General features: G+C 39.9%; 1 protein-coding gene across 1 annotated transcript in view; it reads left to right on the top strand.

Annotated features, from left to right (window-relative positions):
• Positions 1-26,078, top strand: part of AKT1 (AKT serine/threonine kinase 1) — a 118,327-nt gene that overhangs the window by 46,534 nt on the left and 45,715 nt on the right. The window lies entirely within an intron of this gene.

The raw sequence follows: 26,078 nt of genomic DNA, 5'->3' as shown, positions 1-26,078 counted from the left end.
GGAAACCTACTTCAGCTTACGTAGAAAAAGAAATATCCAGTCACTTCCCAGGACCAGGACCAGGACCACACATATTTGCACACATGGGAGATCCTCATTAATGTTGATCCCAGTCACTTCACTCTCTCTGTTAGAGATCAGGAGTGGGATTGTGCTTTGGAGATAAGAATGAGATCCTCTAAAATTTTCCCATGCTTGTCAGCATTGGCAAAGCTTCATCAAAACAATCTAAGTGTTCTTGGGATAATGTTACTGCTCATAGCCTGCTAGGAAGGTGTGAGGCTGAATCCATCAGGGTAGGAAATAAGGAGTCTGAGATCAGACAAGACTGTTATGAAAACACTATGTAGGTGCCTTCGCCTTCAAAGGTTGACAAACATGGGTGAAAAATCCATTACTGTATAAAGGAGGGAGAAAGACATGTAAATATGGCTAGAGTCTGCAGTAGCTAATCATAGTCATTATGAGAGCATCTTTCACATCTGTAGTAATAGCAGCATCTGAACTCTGACCTTGAATCTGTTGAGTTCATGAGAGATTTATTGCTAGGCCTGGGGTGAAGCTCTGACGGAAGCAGAGAGGGATTAATGCTGCACCCTTCAACCAAGCTTAGCTTTTCAAGGCATTATTTAACCATCTTTTGCAGCAGACTTATGTGTAGTGGACACAGTGCTGGAACCATTGCCTTGAAGTGTATATATGTATGAATGGAAGATTGATGAGTTCTTGTATTGTAAAAGTGAGTTAAATAAAGCCTGTTTCATGTAATGCCCTCTTGACGTATGTTGGAGTTTCCATAGTTACACAGCATTTTTTCTGCACCGCTGCCAATTGTCGAAGAGACTGCTTCCTCACAAACTTGCCCTCTGGTACCTCACCCTGGTGAGTGATTTGTTCCATAGTCTGGCTAGCTGGGTGTAACTTTGGACAGATTTCTTGTGGTCCCAAAGTCTTCATTTTTCCATGCTCCATTTTAGATGTAAAATGGCCTACAACCGGTTGTGGTAGTTCAGAAATGCACATTTGTGTTGCGTATCTGTACGTATTTTTCATATTATACTACTATATTCTCTGCTAGTGTTTTATCATGGATTTCTGTGGTTGGAATACAAGCTGGTGCAAATACTGGCGGTCAGCAGTGCAGAATCCATTACTGTTTACATTCATATTTATCCACTGTCGATTAATGTGCTTCCTCAGTGGATATTTTTGTCCGCAACATAGACATTATTAATGAACTGTATGTATAGCAAGAAGGCTTAGGCAAAACCATGGCTCTATATTAGTTAAAATGCCTTTGCAAAACTTGGGTTTTTCTTAAGGCCATTTGAATCAGAATTCTGCAGACCTAACAGAACCAGACTGAGGTCTCTGTTTATTGGTTGTTTCTTGCAACACAGTCAATGGAATCTTTAAGCAGCTGGAAGGTTAACAGATGTATTGTGGCATAAACCTAATTGACTGCAATCCATTGCAAGAAAAAGTTGTGATGAAGTGGGCTGTTACTTAATTATTATTTCAATTTATGCTGTTCATTTCTAAAATAGTGGATAAACTTATTGAACTTCATCAATACCACCATGTATGCTCATGGTGAAATTTCAGCTGCCAAAATACACTAAAAAAATCAGGTTTTGTAGTACTTTTGCAATAATCTAGCGGGTTCCATCAAATAAAAATGCCATCTCTCTGAATTTAAGAAGCATGCCTTCTCTGTATCAGTACCTTCCTTCCCTCTGCAATCAGATTCTCTCCTCAAATTTGAACAGCTCACATCCTAACTGGTATTTTGAAAAGCCTTATTTTTATTATTATTGGTCTCACATCAGCCAGATGTTAAGACACAAATTTGTCATTTTTGTCCACCTATCAAGTCTTTCCCAAAGACCTGGAATAGGCAGCTGTTGTTGCTTAATAATATTAAAGATAACACAGGAAATAAGCTGTTCCTGGTAAAGCTGCCTTTTGCAATTGATTGATGGTGCTTTTGTCAATGTTTATGGTGTTCAAATGGTGCTCCAGATGTTGTATTACTATTGGTGTTATCCTAGAATTAAGGAGGAATTTCCTGACAGTTGGAACAATTAACCAGTGGAACAACTTGCCTCTAGAAGTTGTAGGTGCTCCAACACTGGAGATTTTTAAGAAGAGATTGAACAACCACATGTCTGGAATGGTATAGGGCAGGGGTAGGCAACCTCGGCTCTTTTATGACTCATGGACTTCAACTCCCAGAATTCCTGAGTCAGCATAGCTGACTCAGGAATTCTGGGAGTTGAAGTCCATGAGTCATAAAAGAGCCGAGGTTGCCTACCCCTGGTATAGGGCCTCCTGCTTGTGCAGGAGACCTCCAAGGTCCCTTCCAACTCTGTTATTTTGTTATTCTTTCTGCTTTCACAGTTCTTGTATTTCTATTTGCAGGTCTATATACTGTATTTTGTATATTTTTTCCAGTTTTTTCTTTCCTGTTTTGTTGTCTCCAGTTATTGCCATGTCCAATGCCCAGACTTACTTGTCTTGCTCATCAACAATTTTTAAAGCCTGCAGTATTACTAGGCAGGTGTTTGTCTTTTTTGAATTCTGAAGTCCCAGATCCCTTTGGCTTCTTCATTTCATTACTTTGTCTATTTTGTGATCTCATCAGCTCTTGCTTGCAGGCAAATGGTATTTTTTGCAGATCTTCCAAGTGCACCATTGTTGCTACTTTGTCATGCCATTGTTAGGTGGTCCATTGTTTCTTCAGCTTCTTCGCAGTGGTGGTATTTGCTGTCTTATGCTGCCTTCTTGATTCTGACTTTGTATGTGTTTGTTTTTAAGGCTTGGTCTTTTACAGCCAGAATTAGCCACTGTCTCTTTCTTCAATTTTCCTGCTCTTAGCCATTTACAGGTCTTGTTGCCTACTTTGTCTGTTTGTTTTTTTAATTTACTGACCATATAATACTTTGTCTTGTCACGTCTGTTTTCTCTATTTGATCTTTCTTGTAAAACAGTTTGATCCACAGAGTTCTCTCCAGTATTCAGTCAGCCTTCATAGTACATCGGATTCAGTGCAGCTTGCTCATTGTCCTTTGGATATTCTTCTGTGACTTTGTTCTTTTTCAACTCTCTGGTATACTGTACTTGTACTTGCATTCACCTATTTTCCTTGGCAAATAGAGTCTGTCAACATTACTGCAGATGAAAGGCATGTTTCATTGTCATCATTTTTCTGGTCTTTCTGTGCAGGGTTTTTAATTCTATTTGAGTGCATACACTATTCCAGCTGTGTTTTGAACAAGATGCTGTTGGACTGCATCAGCTACCGCATTAGTTAGCAATTTGAAATTTGTTGGTAAGCAGGTAATTGGCCTGAAATTGCATGGTGCTGCCCCATTTTGTTTCTTTATTATGGTTCATTGCAAAATCAGCCAGATGTTCTGGATGTAGCATTTTGTCTGCCTATCAAGGACCTTTTTATGATTATGTTAACTTTTATGGTGTTAGAGATATTGTTGCAGGATATAAACTGTTCCGAGTAAAGCTGCCTTTTGCACTTGATCGATGGTGAATTTGTCAATGTTGATTGTGTTCAAGTGGTGCTCCAGTTGTTTTGTGGTGGCTCCCAAAGCACCTATTACAGTACTATGTTTATTATTTTTATTATAGCAAAGACAAAGCTTACATTCAAGGAACATCATAGAGTATGTGTTTTCTGTAGGAAATGCTGTGTTTCATCTCAAAACAATTGATATCCCTCATCACAAGATATGTTGCTGTTCTAAAAAGGTGAACTCTATCCCTTCAGCTTGAACATTGCTGGCAGCTTCAAGATACCATTATTTTTATGATTATGTTTATAAACATTTTGTTGTATATCCTTGGTGCTTGTATACTGTCCCCCTTCTTTTAGAGCAAGGTCAAGGAGACAGAATGGGGAGAAGGAAGCTGGGTTTGAGATTGGATTTTTAAACAAAATTAGGGCCAGATATAAAGAAAATCTGGTAACCCATGTTTTCTACTTTGCATAGACTATCCAATAATAGTGTGCAAAATGTTTTGGGGTCCAAATATTTTGACTTCAGAAGTCTTATTACCAAGTGGTGCAATGTTGGAATGAGCCATTCGAACATCTGTTGTGCAGTTGGAGTATCTTTTCTCAATCAGAAGGGGGCATTTGGGGTCAGAAACTTTGACCTCAAAACATTTATGAATGCTTCTGCCATAGCATCATATTTGAAAAGAATTAAAATAAACAAGAACACACATGTTTTTTCAGTCTCAACTGCTTTTACATGTTTTAGTAGTCCTGATGTTAATTGGGATATTACTACATTTGTGTCGGGAGTGCTGAAGTGCTTCCAGGTTAAATTCCATTTGAATAGACAATCATGAACATCAAATGTTGGCGTGCATTTGATGTTTGTGACTGTAATACTTTGTGTAGTCTTCAAATGGAATTAGCATGTTTTCTCTACCTGAATGCATTTGCACATTAGGTTTTGAAGGGTCTCTGGTCTTTCATGGTCAGTCAGGATAGGGAGAGTTTCCATCTTCCTATCTCTTGCTCTGTAGGTTGCCTTGGCCATTTCTGTGACAGTATTGTGAGTGCAAACGAACGCTCATGAGTACTTGAATGATTACCTGGCTGGGCACCTACCCAACAGCTGTGGATAAAAGCTCTGGTTTCCTTCTTTGTTTTAATGCATTGTTTCTAAACAGAGAATTTTAAAGTTGCAACTTCCTTACTTCACAAACTAAAATCTTTGGTGAAAGAACAAGCATTATTCTCTTCTAACTCTCCTTCCCTCACCCTGTAAATGCTTCTAGTCATACAGTATAATCCTTTTCATCCTTTAGAATTACAAAGAGAAAGCTGGAACCTCATCAACATCTGTTTTTTTCTGCCGATTGCATCAACCTCATTCTCTTCCAAACTAATTTTCACTGTAATGATGGATTATGTTTTTCATACGTGATAGAAATCTGGTTTTTGCATTTTGGTTCTGCCCGCTTTTTCTCCTCCTTCTCCCCAACCCGTCCACCATCCTCATTTCTTTTTCTTTTTTTAAGTAATAATAAAACCAGTTCTCTTGCTTAAGACTTGAGAAGTAAAAAAAAAATATCTGAAGCTGAAGCTCAACTTGCACAAGAAAAACTGCTCTTTAATTTTGGGATTGTTTGATGAGACTTTCGTCTTAGCGATTTATTTGTTGTTCCTTCTCTTTTAACGATGCTGCAGTCGTAACACACTGTTTTGCTAAATGTTGTGTAAAAAGTAAATTGTGCCACAACAGATGTTGGTATTTGGGTGGCTGTCTGTGCAACAGGGTGATGGCCACAGTCATCTCTGTCAGCTGTCTTCAGGCTCCACAGGCCTGCTGTGTGGTTACTTTGGTGTGTAAAAACAGCTCATTTCACAACTGGGGAACTTTAGCATTATGCTTGGCATGAAGCCATTCTGCTGAGTTTAACACAAGTGTTTATCCAGCAATTTTCTTAACACTGGTAGCTCCACAATAATGTGAATTAAACTTCAATAAGGAAGTGAAGAGAATGAGAGTAAAAGCTGTTTCTTTCTTGTGTGCTTGCTTGTTTTGCATCTCATTGTTGTTGTTTTTTCAAGAAAACTGGTCACAGTGTAGAATCCTTTCTTTTTGTTTGTTTATTGGGAAACAATCCTATACACCGTTGGCACAACCTGCAGCCTTGAGGCTTCCACTGTAGCTCCTGACACTCCCCAGATTCTGGTGCATACCCATAACAAATGTCCACACCTCCACTATCTCTTTATGTGAAATGTAGGCGGGAATGGGAAAGCATGAGCATGGAAAATGATTATATTTGAAACCATCACATTTGGCTTTGGTTGTCTTATGTGGAAGCCTTTTGAAAATAAATTATCAATTTAAATAATTTAATTATAAATATTTTAACTTTGGGAGGAAATCAGCTTTGAAGTGGGCATTGGCTTGAGAAAATAAATTGAAACACTAAACAACTTTTTCCACTAAATTGTGCCCAACTGTGGTTCTAAAATTCTTGTTTAAATATTAGGCTACACTTTTTAGCAAGATTTGATTGAGCCTTTCAATTTAATTGCTAAACTTTCATTGGAATAATTGATGGCACCCTCCTCTATTGGCCCTTGGGTTTCCTGTTGCTAAGCTTGAGGTTGGAATGTCTGCTTATTTTGCATCTGTCATTTGCAGATCTCTCATGCTAGCATGAATGACCTTAAGAATTGCTTTGATGAATGCCCAGTATGTGACTTGGTTAAGCTAGTTTGTCCATTAAGTTGACTGCAAGAGAGTTTTCCCATTCTTCAAATGATTCTGTACTCCCATCAGCCCCATCTGAAGTTGATGGGAATTAGGATTTAATTACAACCATTCATTACCTAAGTGATCTTATGAGAGATACCTTTTTGCTATATGAAATCCTGGTGTCTTCCTGGGTACCTGTGATACTGTACCGTATCTTCCCCTTGTTAGATGCTGAGCAAACGAAAATTGCAGGGATGGAGAAAGTACTTAAAATGAGCATCTCTTTCTGTAGAGAGATATGAAGGCTGCTAGTGGGTTTAAAAGCATTAGAATATCAAAGAAAAATAACAGAAAAAGGTTAAATACTGGTAATACATTTATTAATGTATATTTGATTTAGATGGGTGTCCATCTCACCATGGCAACTCTGAGCTTTACAAGACCAAATACAGATAGAAAAATAAAAATAAAAATCTATAATTAAAAAAGCATAAAATAGTAATCAAGCATAGCCTATCAACAGTAAATTAACAAACCCTCCTGACCTTTGTACCAGAAAAACTGTTAGATCTTAAGATCTTTCTGAAAGATCAACAGGGTTAGGGCTTATCTGTGACAGAAAAGGTCCATTTCTTGGGTCCCTTTAGATGAGTATCCTTACTCAACCCAGGGGCCATGCCTCTCCTGCTTAGATCCGAGGGGGGCAGAAACAAGTGGAGAAAGGGTGGGGGAGGTCTGCCAAATATATTTTGGTGGGCGGGAGCGGAGTCATCAGATAGCAGATTTAAAATTCTATAATAATGCAGTGTTTTTCAACTTTACCACCCTTTAAGCTGTGTTTTCCTTAACTCCCAGAATCCCCCAGCCAGCCATGCTACATGTGCTGGCTGGAAAATTCTAGGAGTTAAATTCCACATAGCTTAAAGTTGATGAGGTTGAGAAACATTGCAGCAATGAACTCCTCCATCTTTACCAAGTCATCCCATAAGACTTCTTGAGTTATAGATGTCCTTAGTGCTGCTAGTTAACTGTATTGTATGGACAGGATGAATTTTCTAAAGAAATGAAAAGAGACCTTGGTGATTGAATTTTCATTTCCCAGAGATGAGCGTGGTCTTCTATACCACGCACCAAAGTTATACACAACTAGCACAGTTCTCTGTGCTCTCATTAGCCAAATTCTTGCTGCGGTCAGCAGACAGGTTTCCATACATTCTTTTTCCTCTTTGTGCTTCCCAGAAGTATGGGAGAGCTGATGTTTAAAGGAAGGAATGCTATATATTCATGGCTTCTGGTCCCAGCAGTGGCAGCAGGTGCTGCCAGAAAAATGACATCATATGTGTGTGTGCGCGCGCAGAGGAGGGGGGCTCTCCTTACATTCATTCCCTCTTCCTCTTTCACTATCCAGAGCAGGAATTGTGGTGCAACTGATCCCAGCTGGAGAATATCTTAGTCAATCGCTATTAGGCTTATTTTTTCCCCACTCCCCAACACCCTTCCCTCCACTGCCTTGAAGTTGCTGGCACCAGTGAGATTCTCCAGGGTGGCCTCTGCCAGCTTGACCTTTACACAGCAGCAGCAGTAGTAAGACTTCAGCAGCTGCAATGGGGGAAGGCAGGAACTGATCAGAAGCAATGAAAAGTTGGGGAGGGGAAGAATTGAGGTACATAGCTGCAACACTTCCCCCCCCCCTTGCCTTTCCTTTAGCCTTGAAAAACTCCCAGCATTTAGTCTGTTTCATGTATTCAGTTTATAACATGGGTATTTTATTAGTAATTAGTAATTTACCCATGAATTATTAGCAATTCTACAGCAGAGATCTCCAACCCCCGGTCCGTGGCATGCCAGAAATTGGTCGGCGCAAACAAGCAAAGCCCCATCCATGGGATGCAGGTAGTACATGAAACCATGCCCCCTCCAGTCCATGGAAAAACCTCTCTCCATGGAACTGGTGCCTAGTGCCCAAAAGGTTGGGGGCCTCTGTTCTACAGTATTGGCAAAAACAGCTTGAAAGGAAAATATCAGTTGATATAAGTGGGGGTCAATACAGGAATTTATGGTGTTAATATTCCACATGATATTGGTCTCACGTAGCAACTTTATGTTGGATCTTCTTTGATTCATGGGATATGCATCAAGATGAAATACATATGGGCAAGTAGTACAACTGTCATGTGTTCTCCAAGTTTGACACCAGTCAGAATTTGTGTAGCATCAGCAAACTGATTTCATAAGAGCAAGCCTCACCAAATCATTTCTGCTCAAAGCTGTGTGCAACTTAAATTTGGATGCATGGGTGGGGAAAAGCATTTTGAGAGTATAATGGATAAGTGCAATTAAACATTTTAGCTCTGCAAACATAACTCGAGACTTCTTCCCCCAGATAACAATCAGTTGTAACTTCCAATAAAGCATAACCAGATTATAGTATTCTGCCTTACCCTGATGTCTTAATATCTTGGATTGTGACACTTAGATCATTTTTCAAAATAACAAAAATGGAGAGCTATTAAAGCTTTTTTTTTAAAGAAGTTTGCGCTTAATACGATTTCATTTGCATTTTTTCCATCAGAGGCAGCTGTAGTTTGAGAAGCAGTTTGAGTAAGCTGTGCCAAAGAAAAGCATCAGGGATTTTCTATGCTGATTAATTCTCTTTTGCTCCTCTGGGAATATCTTGCATTAGTGAAAATTAATTGCTGTAAGCAATGCAGTGGAAGGCTTGTTTGCTTGTTTGTTTGGACCCGCTAAATTATCTTTTCCCAGCCTTTCGCCTTCCAGGTGTGCTAGCTAGACTACCATGGCCACACTGGCTCAGTAGTCCAGTGCATTCAGAGAGTGCCAAAAAAAAATTAAGAAAAAATAAAAACCAAAACCTAAGCACACTACTTAGATATGTCTTCAGTTTGCTACAAAACAAAGATTTAATTTTAAGACCAGTTGAATTAGAATTGGGAACTTATGCTTTGTGTTTTCCCCACCTCTCTCTCAAACATAAAACTTCAATGTGAAGAATCCATATTTAATTAATTTTTTTACTTTAATTAGGTAATTTCTACAGAGCTTTTCCTTACAATTTAAATTCTATAACTATTAATCACAAGGTGTTTTCAAAATTCTTGAAGTTTTGTAATTCTCTATAAAATGTCTTTGTGGTTCGGTACAAAACACTTGTGTCTTTTTTTCTCTTGTGCATTGAAACTTGTTCCTCTGCTGTAAGAGGGAGAAATAACAGAGTTGGAATTGACCTTGGAGGTCTTCTAGTCCAATCCTCAGATCAAGCAGGGGAGACCCTGTACCATTTCAGACAAATGGCTGTCCAGTCTTTTCTTAAAAAGGTCTAGTGATGGAGCATTCACAACTTCTGGAGGCAAGCCGTTCCATTGATTTATTGTTCTCAGTCAGGAAATTTCTCCTTCGTTCTAGGTTTTCTCTTTCCTTGATAACATTACTTCTTGATGTTAGGAATTATGAAAAATTAAAACCCGTCACATCTGGAGGTCTCCAATGTGAAGGTTAGTCTAATCAACCGGCCATTTATTTCATTCTGATGTGCAGATGTGTGCTGGTAGCAGACAGATAAAATCCTCTGTTTTTTTAATGAGGTTGTTTTCAGATACAGTGCAAAACCTTTTCTCCTCCCATCTGTCCTTTATATGAATGTTGCTCTAAACGTGAGACTATTTAATCATTCCTTACACTCCCCGCCCTCAAATTCCCTGAAGATACGATAATGAAGCAGGTGCCAAATATATTGTTAGTTTTCTGCTGGCCGTGAGAAACAGCAGTCAATTCAGAACAGTGCACGAAGCAGAGACCACTCTTAACCTGTTGCCATTCCTGTCAATCATTGTCATGTAGGTTGAACTGCAGGAGGGAGGGGGAGATTGAGAGAGGGGTTGGGGTTCTTTCCATAGTAGCCCGTGGAAGGAGGCGGAGGCAGATCCATGCTGCTGTTAATTGGCCTTCTTCAGAATACGGCTGCCGTCAGAACAGGCTTCCATATATGGTCAGTGAAAGCTAAGCTGCCAGAGCAAGGGGTTTGGGTGCAGACCGTCTGCTGACTCGGGCTTGACCTCTCCTATTGGGGAGCATCCTCCACCGGAGTCTCTCTGGGCTGATTGAAATGCAGAGCACAGTCCAGTCTCCTGCAGCTGTCTGTTGGAGGCAGAGTCTGAATGTGCATCCTAAAGAGTGACTGGGCATGGAAAAACAACAAAATAATCTGCAGGATTTTTGCTTTTGTGTGCCTCTCCTCAAGGGGCAACCCAGATCTCTTCATCTCCTCAAAAGCATATTTGCGGCAACATTAGCATATTTTGGGTTTTGCACTCACATTCTCTTCCCCCCCCCCTATCCTTTTCTCTCTCCCTTTCCGCCCCATCCCACAAAGTTCTGTTGAATAGATTCCTCAACTGGAATTTCTCTCTCTTTTTCCAGCTGCTCCAATAACCTCCTAAAAGGGGCAGTGAGCTTATATGCACATTCTAGAGCTTCTAGGATAGGCAATTAAACGTGGAGATGTGAGGGTGAGTGGACTTTTTTAAAACCTGTAAATAGTTGTTTTGCAGCTAAGAAACCTGATCTGGGAACTAGAAGCCTCTAGTTCTGATCTGCTCTCTGCTGTGAATGAAGGGCCCGGCTTAGTCATAAAAGTAACAGCCAAGTTGAAGAAAGGGTCTGATTCAGCCTTTCCCAACCTGGTTCCTTCCAGCTGTGAAGACTATCACACCTGGATGTCACTACAGTGTGGGAGGCTTATCTAATCCTTACATTTGAAAGAGATAAGTGCAAGGACTGGATCTCTGTCTTCCTTGCCTCTGTACAGTCCATTCCTTGGAATGTCTTCCGCACAGCCAACTGGAATCAAACCATCCTGTGATGACGAGCAATGGAGGGGGGCTGTTCACAATATTTTTACTGCACATGTTAATGCAAATCCTAGAATTCCTTTTCTGCCCAGGTGCATAAGTTCTCTTGCACGGAATACTTATAAAATGGAATGAGAGCTTCACTTCAGTCAGCATCCCAAGTTCCCATTGTAGAAAACCAAACACTTTTGAGATGTGGCCTTCTCCAACTGCCCAGCAATTATCCCCCTTCAAAGCAGTGGTGAATCTGGAACTGAAACACCGGTTACATTACCAGATCCATATTTCCTATATAATGCAGCTTGGTTAAGAACATGACTCCAGCATTACTTCTTGGTAATTTAAAGCAAACACAGAACTTCCTTAATAGAATACGTTATGCCTTTTTTAATTAAAGAAGTTATTATTTTAGTAATTTTATGATTCTAGAATTAGAACTAGTACCATTTATTTCTTTGTTCTTTTGTCATTAGGCTTTAAATGTATATATGTCTAACTATATCAGAAATTATGGGCAAGGTCTGAATTGTAGTTTGACATTATGCTTCTTCATATCTATCTGTGTTGTATTATTCTAAGAGGTTTTGAAAAGGCATGCACAGGAACTTCCAAGCCTTGCTGATTTTAAATGTGTTTGTGAATCAATCTCTGTTCAGGTTTGTTCATAAGTTTTAGTTTCCCACAATCTATATGCAAAATAAACTTAAATTGAAATAATAAGAAACTTATCTCCAACTTGTACTGGAATTAGTATTTGAAGATTCCATGGATTTCTGGATTCAATCATTTGAATCCTATATATCAGAGGTATCCAACCTTTCCAGACTGGCAGAAGGGGCAGCAGCAGCATGATGTGTGCGGAAGAGAGGGGATGTTTTCATGTGTGTGCGCATGCCACTTTCACAAATGCAGCTGCGCCCACCTGCACTTGCCCACCACTTCTGTGGCCTGGTTCCAAACAGGCTGCGGCCTGGCACTTGGTTGTGGCCCAGGGGTTGGGGACCCCTGCTATACACAAATGCAATACAAACAGTTTGTAACTGCGATATCTCAGACAGGAACACATACCAGAGAGCAAATAGCAATTTTCACATTTATACTGGCTGTCACTTAGCATTTATATAGCACCTTTTTTCTGAATCCTCTGGTTCATACAATACTAAATGCAACCATGTAAAAAGTCTAATATTATGCATGTATTTATTAGGACAGGGGATGGGATCAGTCTTGCCTAAAGCAGCTCAGTATATTTCAAGATATTGTTGAGATTTGAACTTAGAGAACCTTAACAGAAAATTCTAGCTATTCTTGATGGGTGAGTATGCCAAACCAACATGCCTGCATAGAATTACTGTGCAGAGGTATGCAAAACATTTTGCACCTGAATAGTTGTAACTCTGATGTGTCCTTTTTCCAACCTTGAAACACTTTGCAGACTTCTATGGGAGGGTTGCAACATTTAGACTTTACAATGCTGTGCAGACTATTGGTGCTTTAAACTGCTGCTGATTTTTTTTTTTAAAAAAAGTCCTCTAAGATAGTGATAATATGGTTGTTAAGTTGCTATTTCTTAATTGCAGTCTGCTATAAATTGGAGACTGATGTTCAAAATAAGCTTGATGCGTCAAGAAGCTTGCAGCAGTTGGTAAATAAAGATGGATTTTCTTTTGTTCTGCTGGTGCTTTGCTCTTCATTATTCTCTACTTACTTCCCAGGGAGTGGCAGCTGTTTCTGATGTTCAGCACTCCATCAGTTGTAGACAGCTCCCAATTTGGTGAATACACTGGTGGAAAGTTGGGTGAAAGAGATCATAATGCAGCTCTCTGCAGAATTAACTTTTCATGAAACAAAAGGGTTTCCTGTTCTGAAATATTTAAAAGCATATACGGTACTCTATTTTTGTTGATTTTTTTTAAAAGATCATTTTACTAGGGAAGCTTTTTGGGGTTGGCATTGTAAGATGGTACAAATGTGAAATTTTAATGTGCTGTTCATATGGGTTTGATACAACAATGGACATGAAGTCTTTACATGAAAAGCCATTGTACAATTGTGCTCATTATCTGCAAGCTGCTTTGGGGCAACCGATGGAAGAGTTTAAATTGTCTTCTTAAAAGCAGGCAGTTTGGAAGAGGAAGAGATTTCAAAGAAAGCATTTTATAATCTTAAATTATTAATCCAAGTATCTTTGTTTAGTTAACCTTTTGTTTGAGAAGTTACGCAAAGGTGTTACAGAACTCTGAATCATTCAATAAAATTATACTTAGTAAACTGTTCACCTTATCTGGTAGTTTATTTATAATATGACTTTTTTAATTAGATGTAAAATAATCAGAACTATTTCATCAACCAATAGAACTGATTTTTTTTTACTATTTGGAGATTTAATGACTGGCTACAAGCCTTTTTGCTTTCCCTAGTCCTTTTGTTTTTCATAATAATAGCACTAATGTTGTAGTTGTAGAGTGTTTTTGTAACGACTATTTTTTGTAATTTTATTATATGCCACCCACAGTCATGTTTCTGTGAGATGGGTGGCATATAAATATAAATAAATAAATAAATCGTCCTTCATATTTTTCCTCAAAGCCTTCCTCCTGCACATTGCCTCAGGCTTACTCTGGTTACCAGAATTTAATATATAAATGTACATAATTGTATACATTTAAGAGAAACATAGCTTTGTATGTTTTCCCATATGTCGTAGGTACTATATAAATTTCCATGTGCCTGTACTGTATGCTTAGACTCTTAGAGCATGTACACATGCCTTTGCAATTTTAAATTATTCAAAGATCATTTCTGTTGATTGGGTCTAAGTAATCTCAAATCCTATGGAATAACATCTATCTTACATATTTTGATAGCTGGGACCGGTAGATATAAGCACATAGGCACAAACTATCCAATGTTAAGTAAGTCCTTCCTTCCTAGTCTCTTCATTTTGTGATGGGAAAATTAAGAAAAACAATGGTTTAGGCACAGGACAATGTATACTGATTGTATAATGGCAATCACATGACTGAGGGACACTTTAAATGTCATATATACAGTAAGTGCCTTGGTTGCAAAGTTAGTTTTCAGCATTGCCACAACTTTGAATGGTTGCGTGAGGGAGTTGGGAAGCAAGGTCTACCTGTATTTATAATAAAGTTTCATTGATTTCTATAGCACAGGGGTGTCAAACTCAATTTCATTGAGGGCCGCATCAGCATTGCAGTTACCCTTGAGGGGCCAGGTGGGTGTGGCCAGGGTGGGCATGGCTGGAGTGGGTGTGGCCTACTGGGTGGGCATGGCCAGCTCAACATTGTTCACGTCAAGGGTGCCTTTGGGGGCTGGGCAGGAGTGGGACAGATCTGAGGGTCTCTGGCAGAAGGAGATGGGACTGGGACAATTGCCAAGGCATGGTCCACTGGAGGAGCCTCACTGTTCCTCTCAGGCCATGCGTGTGTGTGGGGGGGCTGGACAGTGGTGCGGAGGTCAAATGCCCAGCCTAGCCCTCAAGCACCCACAGCACTAAGCCCACCCCCACTTCCCCAAGAGGGTGCCCAGCTGCTGTGCTTGCTCTCCTTAGCCAGGTTGCTCATGATGGGTATGAGGGCAACGTCAAGAGGGAGCCCCACTTCCTCTCCATGTGAGGAGACCTGGCTTTGTATCCAAAGCTTCCTTAGCAATAGGATGGGAGACCACCCAGTTTAGGCCAGGAGGAGGGGGCAAGGGGATGGTGAAAGGGCAGCAGAGAAGGACTAAGGCAGGACTTCCCTCAGACCCTTCCTCTCCTTCCTTCCTTCCTTCCTTCCTTCCTTCCTTCCTTCCTTCCTTCCTTCCTTCCTTCCTTCCTTCCTTCCAACAGTGATGGGAAAATATTTGAGATGGGGGAGGGAGAAAAACAGAAAAGAAACGCAGCTGGGGAAGTGTCATCCTTCATGAGGAATGAAGAAATGCACCATCGCCTGGAAGTGGCCAGCATATGGCCCTCTCCTCACAGCGCCGAGAGGCTGAGCCAGTGGCACAAATCTGAAGAGAAGCACAACGCTGCCCAGCCCCTAGCCTGCCTGAAGTAGGCAGGGCCATGTGCTGGCCACTTCCAGGTGATGATGCATTTCTTCATTCCTCACAAAGGGTGATACCTCCCCAGCGTGCACCCAGGGGGCGGGGCCGATGGGGCAGGGACCGGTCCCTCACTGTTTCCAGATGGCCTTGTAGATCTAAGACTGAATGTATTTCAGCATAGATGACCACAACAAAATTGTACATTGGCTCCTGGCCGGCCTGGGCCGGAGCCAAGGCAGCGGGGGCCGTTCCCTCACTGTTTCCAGGATGGCTTTGCGGGCCACATGAAACCACTTCGCAGGCCGGATCTGGGCCCCGGGCCTTGTGTTTGACATGTTTGCTATAGCAGAACTAACTTTGTCTTTAAATCCATTGGAATTCAACAGATTTTAAATTACTTAACATAGAGGTCCCAAACCTTTTGGGCACCAGGGACTGTTTCTGTGAAGAAAGGTTTTTCTGTGGACTGGAGAGTGCATGGTTTTGTGTGCTGCCTGCATCCCACGGATGGGGCTTTGCTTGTTTGTGCGGACTGGTTGCTGGCATGCCGCGGTCCGGTACTGGTCCATGGACCGGAGGTTGGGGACGTCTGACTTAACGCTATTGGATTGTATTCAGAAAATGCATTTGCACTTAGATTTTAATGCATTTTCCTAGTCATGGAATATTCATTTTATGTCTAAGTGAATAAAGTAGGCAATTATATCAGGGCTATTACAAAAATAGACTGGGGCTCTGTATTAGAATTAATGCTATTCATCTAAAACCCAGAGAGCTGAATCAGTGAAGGCAATACAAGTTAAACATCAGGCAGTGCCCTGCCTTTCAAATAATACATTTTATTTCCTCGTTATTGCTAATGTGAGAATCTAACAATCGAGGATAATAGCATCCAGATTTAGAATATCTCCCTGCTTAATGTGGCACTTTTGTTTGGTTGGTGGAGTAGATATATATAATGTGATTGATGGATACAGTACTATATATATCTATGCGTACCTGTCTGATATTCATCAAAGCTTTTCACTATATGTATGGATGCTTTGAGAAAACATTGATTAACTGTTGATGTGAAATGTTCTTGAAGCATGAAAATCTGCCATTTTCTAGATGTGACTTGCTTATCTTGTTAAGTTACATTTTCTCTGTTGAGGCAGCACATCAGAGTGTTAAGCAGAGACCATCACCCAACTAATGCATTTTAAAGAGAACTTGGGGAGGAATCTAAGATCTTCTGAATGCAAAGTATGTGCTGAACCATTCAGCCATGATCATTCCCCTAATGTAAACTCAACTTGTGAATCATTTTCCGGGATGTGAAAAAAAATTAGCCTCACTCACTATATTGACGTTTCATGTAAAGCAGCAAAATGTCCTTTTTGTCCTGATATTTTTGTGTGGTGAAATTACTTTGTGAATGTATAAAGACAAAAAGGGGAAAGAAACTGGCCAACATATTCATCCTATAGCCCTTACAATATAGTGGCTCAAATTCAAAGATGTGGTATGTGTGTCTGGGGAAGAATTACTCATATAACTCAACTGCTGGTTTTAAAATTAATAGCTTTTTCTTTGGTTTGGCTTTGCCTTGTTTTTCCTTCCTTCGGCAGTAAGAACATGCTGCATTGAAGGTAGACAGCAGACCACTCATTATATAATTAAGCTTGCTGAAACAGCCTTATGTTATTACATCAGCCTTCCCTAACCCAAAGTACTTCCGACTTTAGTCCCCATAACCTCCTGTCATTGTGGCAGTGTTGACTTAGAATTAGTGGAAATAAAATTCAACTAACCTGGACATCAGGTTCCAGAGGATTGTCAAAATAATACGGTAGACTAAATAGGCTACCTGAGAACTCCTCTTATTATTTCTACGCTTCTTAGGTAGGCTTTAGAAGATTTCTTGCAGCTTTTTTGGTAGCAGTTGAATTCAGCTGTTAAACCACAATTGAATTGTGAAAACATAATTGTTCAATATGTCTGTATAAGTAGCACTACTCTTTTAAATGAAAAAAGGGTAATTGCTTGAGCCATGGTTCTTATTTAGTAAGCTATAACCAACTTTTAAAAGAATTGTTAATAGATGTAAGCAAAACTATGAATGTCATTTTGTTGTTGTTGTTAGTTGCAAAGTGGTGTCTGACCCATCGCGACCCTATGGACAATGTTCCTCCAGGCCTTCCTGTCCTCTACCATCTTCTGGAGTCCATTTAAGCTCACGCCTACTGCTTCAGTGACTCCATCCAGCCACCTCATTCTCTGTCGTCCCCTTCTTCTATTGCCCTCAATCTTTCCCAGCATTAGGCTCTTCTCCAGTGAGTCCTTCCTTCTCATTAGGTGGCCAAAGTATTTGAGTTTTAGCTTCAGGATCTGGCCTTCTAAAGAGCAGTCAGGGTTGATCTCCTCTAGGACTGACTGGTTTGATCGCCTTGCAGTCCAAGGGACTCGCAGGAGTCTTCTCCAGCACCATAGTTCAAAGGCTTCAATTCTTTGGCGCTCAGCCTTTCTTATGGTCCAGCTTTCACTGCCATACATTGCAACTGGGAAGACCATAGCCTTGACTATACGCACTTTTGTTGACAGGGTGATGTCTCTGCTTTTTAGCTGTCTAGATTTGCCATGGCTTTCCTCCCCAGGAGCAAGCGTCTTTTAATTTCTTGGCTACAGTCCCCATCTGCAGTGATCTTGAAGCCCAGGAAAATAAAATCTGTCACTACCTCCATTTCTTCCCCATCTATTTGCCAGGAGTTGAGAGGGCCAGATGCCATGATCTTGGTTTTCTTAATGTTTAGTTTCAACCCAAGTTTTGCACTCTCCTTCTTCACTCGCAACAAGAGGCTCTTTAGTTCCTCTTCACTTTCTGCCATTAGAGTGGTATCATCTGCATATCTTAGGTTGCTGATGTTTCTTCCGGCAATCTTAATTCCAACTTTTGATTCATCTAGCCCTGCCTTTCTCGTGATGTGCTCTGCATATAAGTTAAATAGGCAAGGCGACAGTATACAGCCTTGCCGGACTCCTTTTCCAATTTTGAACCAATCAGTGGTTCCGTGTCCAGTTCTCACTGTTGCTTCTTGGCCCACATATAGGTTTCTCAAGAGACAAATAAGATGGTCTGGTATGCCCATCTCTTTAAGGACTTGCCACAGTTTGTTGTGATCCACACAATCAAAGGCTTTAGCATAGTCAATGAAGCAGAAGTAGATGTTTTTCTGGAACTCTCTAGCTTTCTCCATGATCCAGCGTATGTTAGCAATTTGATCTCTAGTTCCTCTGCCTCTTCGAAATCCAGCCTGTACTTCTGGTAGTTCTCGATCCACATACTGCTGGAGTCTAGCTTGTAGAATTCTAAGCATAACTTTACTAGCATGAGAAATGAGTGCAATGGTGCGATAGTTTGAACATTCTTTGGCACTGCCTTTCTTTGGAATTGGAATGTAAACTGATCTTTTCCAATCCTGTGGCCACTGTTGAGTTTTCCAAATTTGCTGGCAAATTGAGTGTAGCACGTTTACTGCATTGTCTTTTAAGATTTTGAATAGCTCAGCTGGAATACTGTCACCTCCACTAGCTTTGTTGTTGCTCAGCTTTTCTAAGGCCCACTTCACTTCACATTCTAGGATGTCTGGTTCGAGGTCAGTGACCACCTCATTGTGATTATCAGGGACGTTAAGCTCATTATGAATGTCATTTACACAGTAGCAATTGCATCAAGCAGAAATCAATTACCCTGTATTGCAGATGTGACCAAAATTAGTATAATTTCAGGTAGAATTTATTAACTCTGCCTATCTAAAGTATTAAACTTATACTGTAGTAATTTTTAAACTAGAGCAGGGGTGTCAAACTCAATTTCATTGAGGACCGCATCAGCATTGCGGTTGCCCTCAGGGGGCCGGGTGGGTATGGCCAGGGTGGGCGTGGCCTACTGGGTGGGCGCGGCTAGAGTGCGTATGGCCTACTGGGTGGGCATGGCCAGCTCTACATCGTTCGCATCAAGGGTGCCTATGGGGGCCTGGGCAGGAGTGGGACAGATCTGAGGGTCTCTGGCAGAAGGAGGGTCTCTGGGCCAGGGCCAAGGTAGTGGGGGCCGTTCCCTCACTGTTTCCAGGATGGCTTCGTGGGCCGCATGAAACCACTTTGCGGGCCGGATGCGCCCCCCGGGCCTTGTGTTTGACATGTCTGAACTAGAGAAAAGCGATTTGTTTGTAATACAAAGAAAATTGCAACCAAAGAACAATAGCTTTTGCTCTCTATCCAAAAAAGGAAAGAAAATGAAAGAAAGAAACTGTAAGAAAGAAACTGTAAGAGAAAGCCATACACCATTCACGCTAGAAAAACATTCTTTTAAGGCAATTTTTATAGATCTGTGGGTTAGAATTGCAATGGAAAATTGTGCCATGGTGGGATATATTCTGAGGATAAAATTTCACCTTGAAATATAAAACGAACCAAAATTTCTGTATACTTTTGCTTCTGATTGTTAATGTATACCTATTCCTTCCAAAAAGCTGGAGAAAGTTCAGGTGTGCCAAGAACTCACACATTTTTGTCCTGGTATGTATGGGTTGACTTGGTCTATGCTGCGTATTGCAGTTTGCATATAGTTATTCTGTCTGTCTGTCTGTCTGTCTGTCTATCTATCTATCTATCTATCTATCTATCTATCTATCTACCTACCTACCTACCAAATTTAGAAACCGCCTATCTCCCTTATTGAGTGATTCTGGACAGTGTTTAAATAGACATAAAAACTTAAAAGCTTTATATAAATTTAAACAGTTAAAAACAAGTATAAAACAATTAAAATCAAAAAGCAAGAATATGCAGGATATATGCTAAATTTTAGCATTCTACTGTGGAACACCATTGCAAATAATATTGTTTGTAGTATAATCTATAAGAAACAGAAGCAGATATTTTGTGTGACCGTAATTAGGCATTGACCTTTTGTCTTTCTTTATTCTCAGGTTGGGACATAGTACAAATGTGGTTATTTTAAGACTTAAAATTAAAAGTGTGTTTTCTTCTGTATACAGATGGCTATTGGGTGGGTGTTCCACTTCTCTTTTCCTCTGAGAGTATTTATGACTAGAAGAGGAACTTAAGGGTATATATGTATTTTATCTTTGCTCAAGGATAATTACACCTCCCCCCACCAAGTATTTATACACTGCCAAAGCTGACAACATCGTAAGTTGGACAGAGCAATTGAAAAGGCTTTGCATTTTCCCTTTCCCTGTGAATAATTTCCCCTCTTTTCAATATACAAGAGAGCCAACATTCAAAACTTTGCCATACCTTTAATGGACTTCCTTGGTTGTCAGTAGATTCTTAAATAAGTTAGAGTGACATTTGGTTTTCTAAGTTTCTTCTACTGTAGTTATGAATGCAGAAGTATTTTGTGAATATTGCCTGGAAGCAGAGACACAGTTTAAAAAAAATTCACAAGGTTTCCCATAATGTAAATTCATTCATAACTTCATTTTTAAGTTTCACTTTCTTCTCATTCAGTTCTTTCATTTGTTTCACTTCAGTGACACCTATCTGGTACAGTAGAGAGAACTTGATGTACAAACTGTACACCAAGAAGAGGGAATGTATTGTGTGTTACGATGTAGAGGAAATTAGAACTGTTAAAAGTTTAGATGCCACAATGAATTGCTCTGGTTATTAATACTGGACCAAACAAGTAATTTAGTTATGAGGTCATGTAATTGATCCACATGATATAGAACATTCAGATAACCAAGTCAGTTTCCCTAAGCTGTAGGAAGGAGGCAGTGACAAGCCACTTCCACATGGACTTGAATGTGCAATGACCCAGAGTCAAAACAACTTGAAGACAACTTAAAGAAAAAAAAAATCCAAATGTAGCCTTGCTTTTATCACCATTTGTGGTCATCTATTTGTTTCCTTTCAATATATCCTTTTTTCACCTATTAAAGTCATAATTTTATTTTAAATCAAGAGAGAATATTCATTTGGCTGAATATTGGTAAGTATAAATGCATGGGGTATTAGTTTAGCAATTGGATTAATTCCACTAAAACAAAGAAGCTTCCCTAGTAAATACAGTAGAGGACTTTTCAGCTTTTCTGATATTTTTAGAGCCAAATCTAAGATTTTCTGCCTCTAGCAGAATTATTTAACAAATTAAAATTACACAGCTAGGAATGAACATGCATCTCAAAACTGGGCAAGGAATTTTGTTCTTGGTCTTTCCTATGATACATCTTGTAAAATTCAGACGAAACTGCTATGTGCATTTATAGCTAAGAGCAACTTACGCAGAAAACTAATGTGATACTCAAGCCAGCTGGTTCTCTGTATTTTGGGGGTGGGCAGAGGTGGGGAGAGGAAGGTCAGCATTGAGGAGGAGGAGGAGGAGGAAGTGGCCTTACAGCAGGTGGAAGAAGTGGTGGCAGGCTGTGCTACAGAGGGAGAGGAGGTCTGGGAGATGGGGAGAGGGAGTGAGTCCATCTGCAGAGGAGTGTCTAGGGCACAGTCCATAATTCTCAGGGGAGACATTTCTTGGAAGAAGCTAGAACAGCTGGAGTTGCGAGATGGAGAGCAAGAAATAAATGTGATCGAAGTCTGGTTCTGAAGCTCATAAATAAATGTTAACTGGGGCAATAACTATTCCAATCAATTAGTGGCAGATTTTATTTTTATGTATTTTGTTTGTTTGTCTTGGGATGGTAAGTAGAATATTTTGCCTGGGTTGTGAATAAATAACTCATCCCTATCCTTTGAATTTGTTGTTGTTGTTAGTTGCGAAGTCGTGTCCGACCCATCGCGACCCCCATGGACAACGTTCCTCCAGGCCTTCCTGTCCTCTACCATCTTCTGGAGTCCATTTAAGCTCACGCCTACTGCTTCAGTGAGTCCATCCAGCCACCTCATTCTCTGCCGTCCCCTTCTTCTCTTGCCCTCAACCTTTCCCAGCATTAGGCTCTTCTCCAGTGAGTCCTTCCTTCTCATTAGGTGGCGAAAGTATTTGAGTTTCAACTTCAGGATCTGGCCTTCTAAAGAGCAATCAGGGTTGATCTCCTCTAGGACTGACCGGTTTGATCACCTTGCAGTCCAAGGGACTTGCAGGAGTCTTCTCCAGCACCATAGTTCAAAGGCCTCAATTCTTTGGTGCTCGGCCTTTCTTATGGTCCAACTTTCACAGTCATACATTGCAACTGGGAAGACCATAGCCTTGACTACACGCACTTTTGTTGACAGGGTGATGTCTCTGCTTTTTAGATCCTTTGAATAGACAGTTAGATTTTAAAAAAATTGTATGCAATGCAGCATTTTTTTATGCTTGCTGCCATTTTCTTTACAGCGTGTTAAGAACAGACTCTTTTTTTTCACCTTGAGAAAGTACCTAAAGGTCTTCTTTGTCTCCAGAAAGTACCTAAAGATTTCCTTTATTTCCAGGTGTCTCCTCCTTGTCCCCCAAATGATCCTGTTTTAACAACCATAACAACTACTTGCTCAGAGGTCTGGGAGAAAAGTCAACACTCTGGGTATAACTGGTGCTTTCCACTGGGCTTGACTTGTTGAGAAATAATTACACTCAGTAATATAAAAATTGTGCTGGTTCATTTCATTCCATGTGTGAAATATTTACTACTGATGAATGTACCAGGTGCTGCACAATAGTTCTTGGGCAGTTGTTCCTAGGAAAATAAAGAATAAAATGTGAAATGATGCTTCAGCAGAAATTGGTTACTAGAGAAACACTATGTTGAATGTGTAGGAAAATTTTATTTGGATCACTAAGCGAAAGCTGCCTTGAGTTATTTCAAATCTAGAACTGTGACTTTAAAGAGGCATTTTTTACACATGAGGAATGCAAACCAAATACATTATGTTCTTATAATTGTTCCAATAAACAATTTTGGTTTGATTTCATTGTTTTGCTGCCTTTGTGATTTTGCATCTTCATATTCTTATGTTTCTAATATGTTGAATATTAATGGAATTTTTATCATTTCCTATGTCTTCCACTTGTGATAGGTTTTGGCACTTTAATAGTCAAAGATCTTGACACTTATATTGTAAATTAGCAGATGAAACTGCAATTCATAATGATATATCTAATACTCTAGGGCAGGGGTAGGCAACCTCGGCTCTTTTATGACTCATGGACTTCAACTCCCAGAATTCCTGAGTCAGCTGACTCAGGAATTCTGGGAGTTGAAGTCCATGAGTCATAAAAGAGCTGAGGTTGCCTACCCCTGCTGTAGGGCAAGGGTTCCCAACCAGGGGTGCGAGATGATATTCCAGGGAGTGCGAAAACTTGGGTTTTCAAAATTATAGTGTATATGCATAATTTGTTGCCGTTGTTTTGAACTTCTGTAAGGAGTGCGAGAATATATCAGAAGCGTTCTAGGGGTGCGGAGTATAGAAAAGGTTGAGAGCCGCTGCTCTAGAGCAGGCATGTCAAACTGCCGGCTCACAGGCCAGATGCGTCATGCCAAAACCGTGCCCACCCGCGACTTCACATGACGTCACGAGTTTGACAAGCCTGCTCTAGATTATCTAAAGAATTGAATGTTGAGAATTTAAGTATACTCTGTGTGTGTGTGTGTGTGTGTGTGTGTGTGTGTATTTTATTGAAATAACAGTATCAAAATTATACATATACACCCACACATACACAATGTATCAAGATAATAAAAAAGGAAAAAAACAATCAACATTAGAATAATGAGTAAGAATTAACTATCTGAAAGTTCACACATTGTTGTTATACATATATACATACATATATATGTACATAAATATATATGTACATAAATAAAAAGGTAAAGGTTCCCCCGCACATGTGTGCTAGTCGTTTCTGACTCTAGGGGCCGGTGCTCATCTCCGTTTCAAAGCTGAAGAGCCAGCGCTTGTCCGAGGATGTCTCCGTGGTCATGTGGCTGGCATGACTAGACGCCAAAGGCGCACGGAACGCTGTTACCATCCCACCGTAGTGGTCCCTATTTTTCTACTTGCATTTTTACGTGCTTTTGAACTGCTAGGTTGGCAGAAGCTGGGACGAGTAACAGGCTCTCACTCTGCTACGCGGCCATGTACATATTAATGAAATTTTCCATCTTTTCCTTTTGCCCTTGTGGTTAGAGTAGAAAAAAGATCTGTTGTAGCAAAGGAAACCATATGAATCCAAATGCTGTATGTTTTAGTTAAGTCTGCTATCTGTTCCTTGATAAAGGTTGCTTTAATCTCTCTAGTCACAATTGCCTGAAGATATAATTTTATTTTATAGGAAAGTAAAGTTTTTCAGTGCTAGAACTGCAAAGCAGGATGAGATTTCATGAAATTATATTATGCAAGGTATCTGTGTTCCAATGACCTGTCTCTGTATTTACTGTTTGGTTAGTTAATACCTGAGTTCTATTCTGAAAAAGGAAAATAACAGTAAGGTATATATAGTGTTCTTCAGCATTTCCAGAGTATGACCTTCCTTCTTCACAAAAAATCTTTCCTCGAGTACATCAGTCTAGATAAGGATATGCAATTAATTGCTTGTTCTTTAAAAAAGAAAAAAAACAGCAATCAGCATTAAGTATGTTTTTAAAAAAGGGAAGCTTAATGAGTAGTTTTGCCCAAAAGGTCAGGTTTGTCTGTTTATTTGCTTAAATAAGGCTGGTGCTTTGCAAAAACAGCAGGCTAATTAATGACACAACCCATTGTTTTAAAATACTTGCACTGCAAAATGTAAATGTGAAAAAAAAACCTTCACTTGTCAGAATGAAAAATGACAATAACAGAAAAATAATATGTAGGACATCTGTTTTGACTTTTCTTTTCTTTTTGAGGTTACATAGGATTTTTAAAATGCATTCCAAAAAAATAATATAGAATTCAAATCCTAAATTGCAAGCAGATTAAAAAGTGAAACAAAGCTGTGTTAACATTTTACAAGTTCAGTAGTTAATGCTATTGTGAAACTGTTAAAGCCCTATCTAGTATGAAATTGCTTTTCAAAAGCCCTTCTGCTACAGTGGAAAAATAGTGCATTAAATAGCAGATGGAACCCCGAGGTATCTGGGCATGTCAAAGAAGCTCTGAACATTTTCTTTGAAAGTCATGAAGTCCAGTTGCCAAATCATTACCAGATGTATGCCTCTGCCAGCAGAATAATTGCTGTAGGTATTGCTTATTGGATGGGAGAAACAGTAGTAGATGAAAGGCAAGATTCACCTGTCTTACTCTTTCCTCCCTTCTCAGTTTGTGTAGCACAGGAGTAGGCAACCTCGGCTCTTTTATGACTCATGGACTTCAACTCCCAGAATTCCTGAGTCAGCATGACTCAGGAATTCTGGGAATTGAAGTCCATGAGTCATAAAAGAGCCGAGGTTGCCTACCCCTGGTCTAGCACATGTATTGGTGTATTTGATTTTTCATTTTCAGAAGACCTCTAGCTATATAGTTGCATGAATATGAGTGAGATTTGTAGCAAAGAGCTGTAATACTGTACATGGTACTCCTGTTCAGGTGCTAGCCATTTTGTGCCTCATGTTAAGATCTTCCTTTTCCTTTCCCTAAGGTTGGGGATCACTCTAATGCAGGTGTCTTCAAAATTGGCCCTTTTATGACTTGTGGACTTCAACTCCCAGAATTCCTCAGCCAGCGTGCCAAAAGATAATTAGAGTCTAGAAATAGGAATGGATAAAATTGTTTTTAAATATTTGAGTCATCTCAAACCACGAGATGGATGGCAAATAAATATAATAACAATAGAAGAGAAAGAATTGGAAAAGATAACAAAATACAAAGATCTGCAAATAGAAATAGAACAACTGTGGCAAAAGAAAGCAAATAGTAATAGGAGCATTGGGTGCAATCCCAAAACAATTGGCCACTACTTAAACACCATTGGCATTGACAAATTCACCATCATCCAATTGCA

This window comes from Vipera berus (genome assembly GCF_964194415.1).
Source record: "Vipera berus genome assembly, chromosome: 1".
In the NCBI taxonomy this organism is placed as follows: Eukaryota; Metazoa; Chordata; class Lepidosauria; order Squamata; family Viperidae; genus Vipera; species Vipera berus.
The sequence above is the reverse complement of the archived record's forward strand: the minus strand, read 5'-3'. Positions and strand labels throughout refer to the sequence as shown.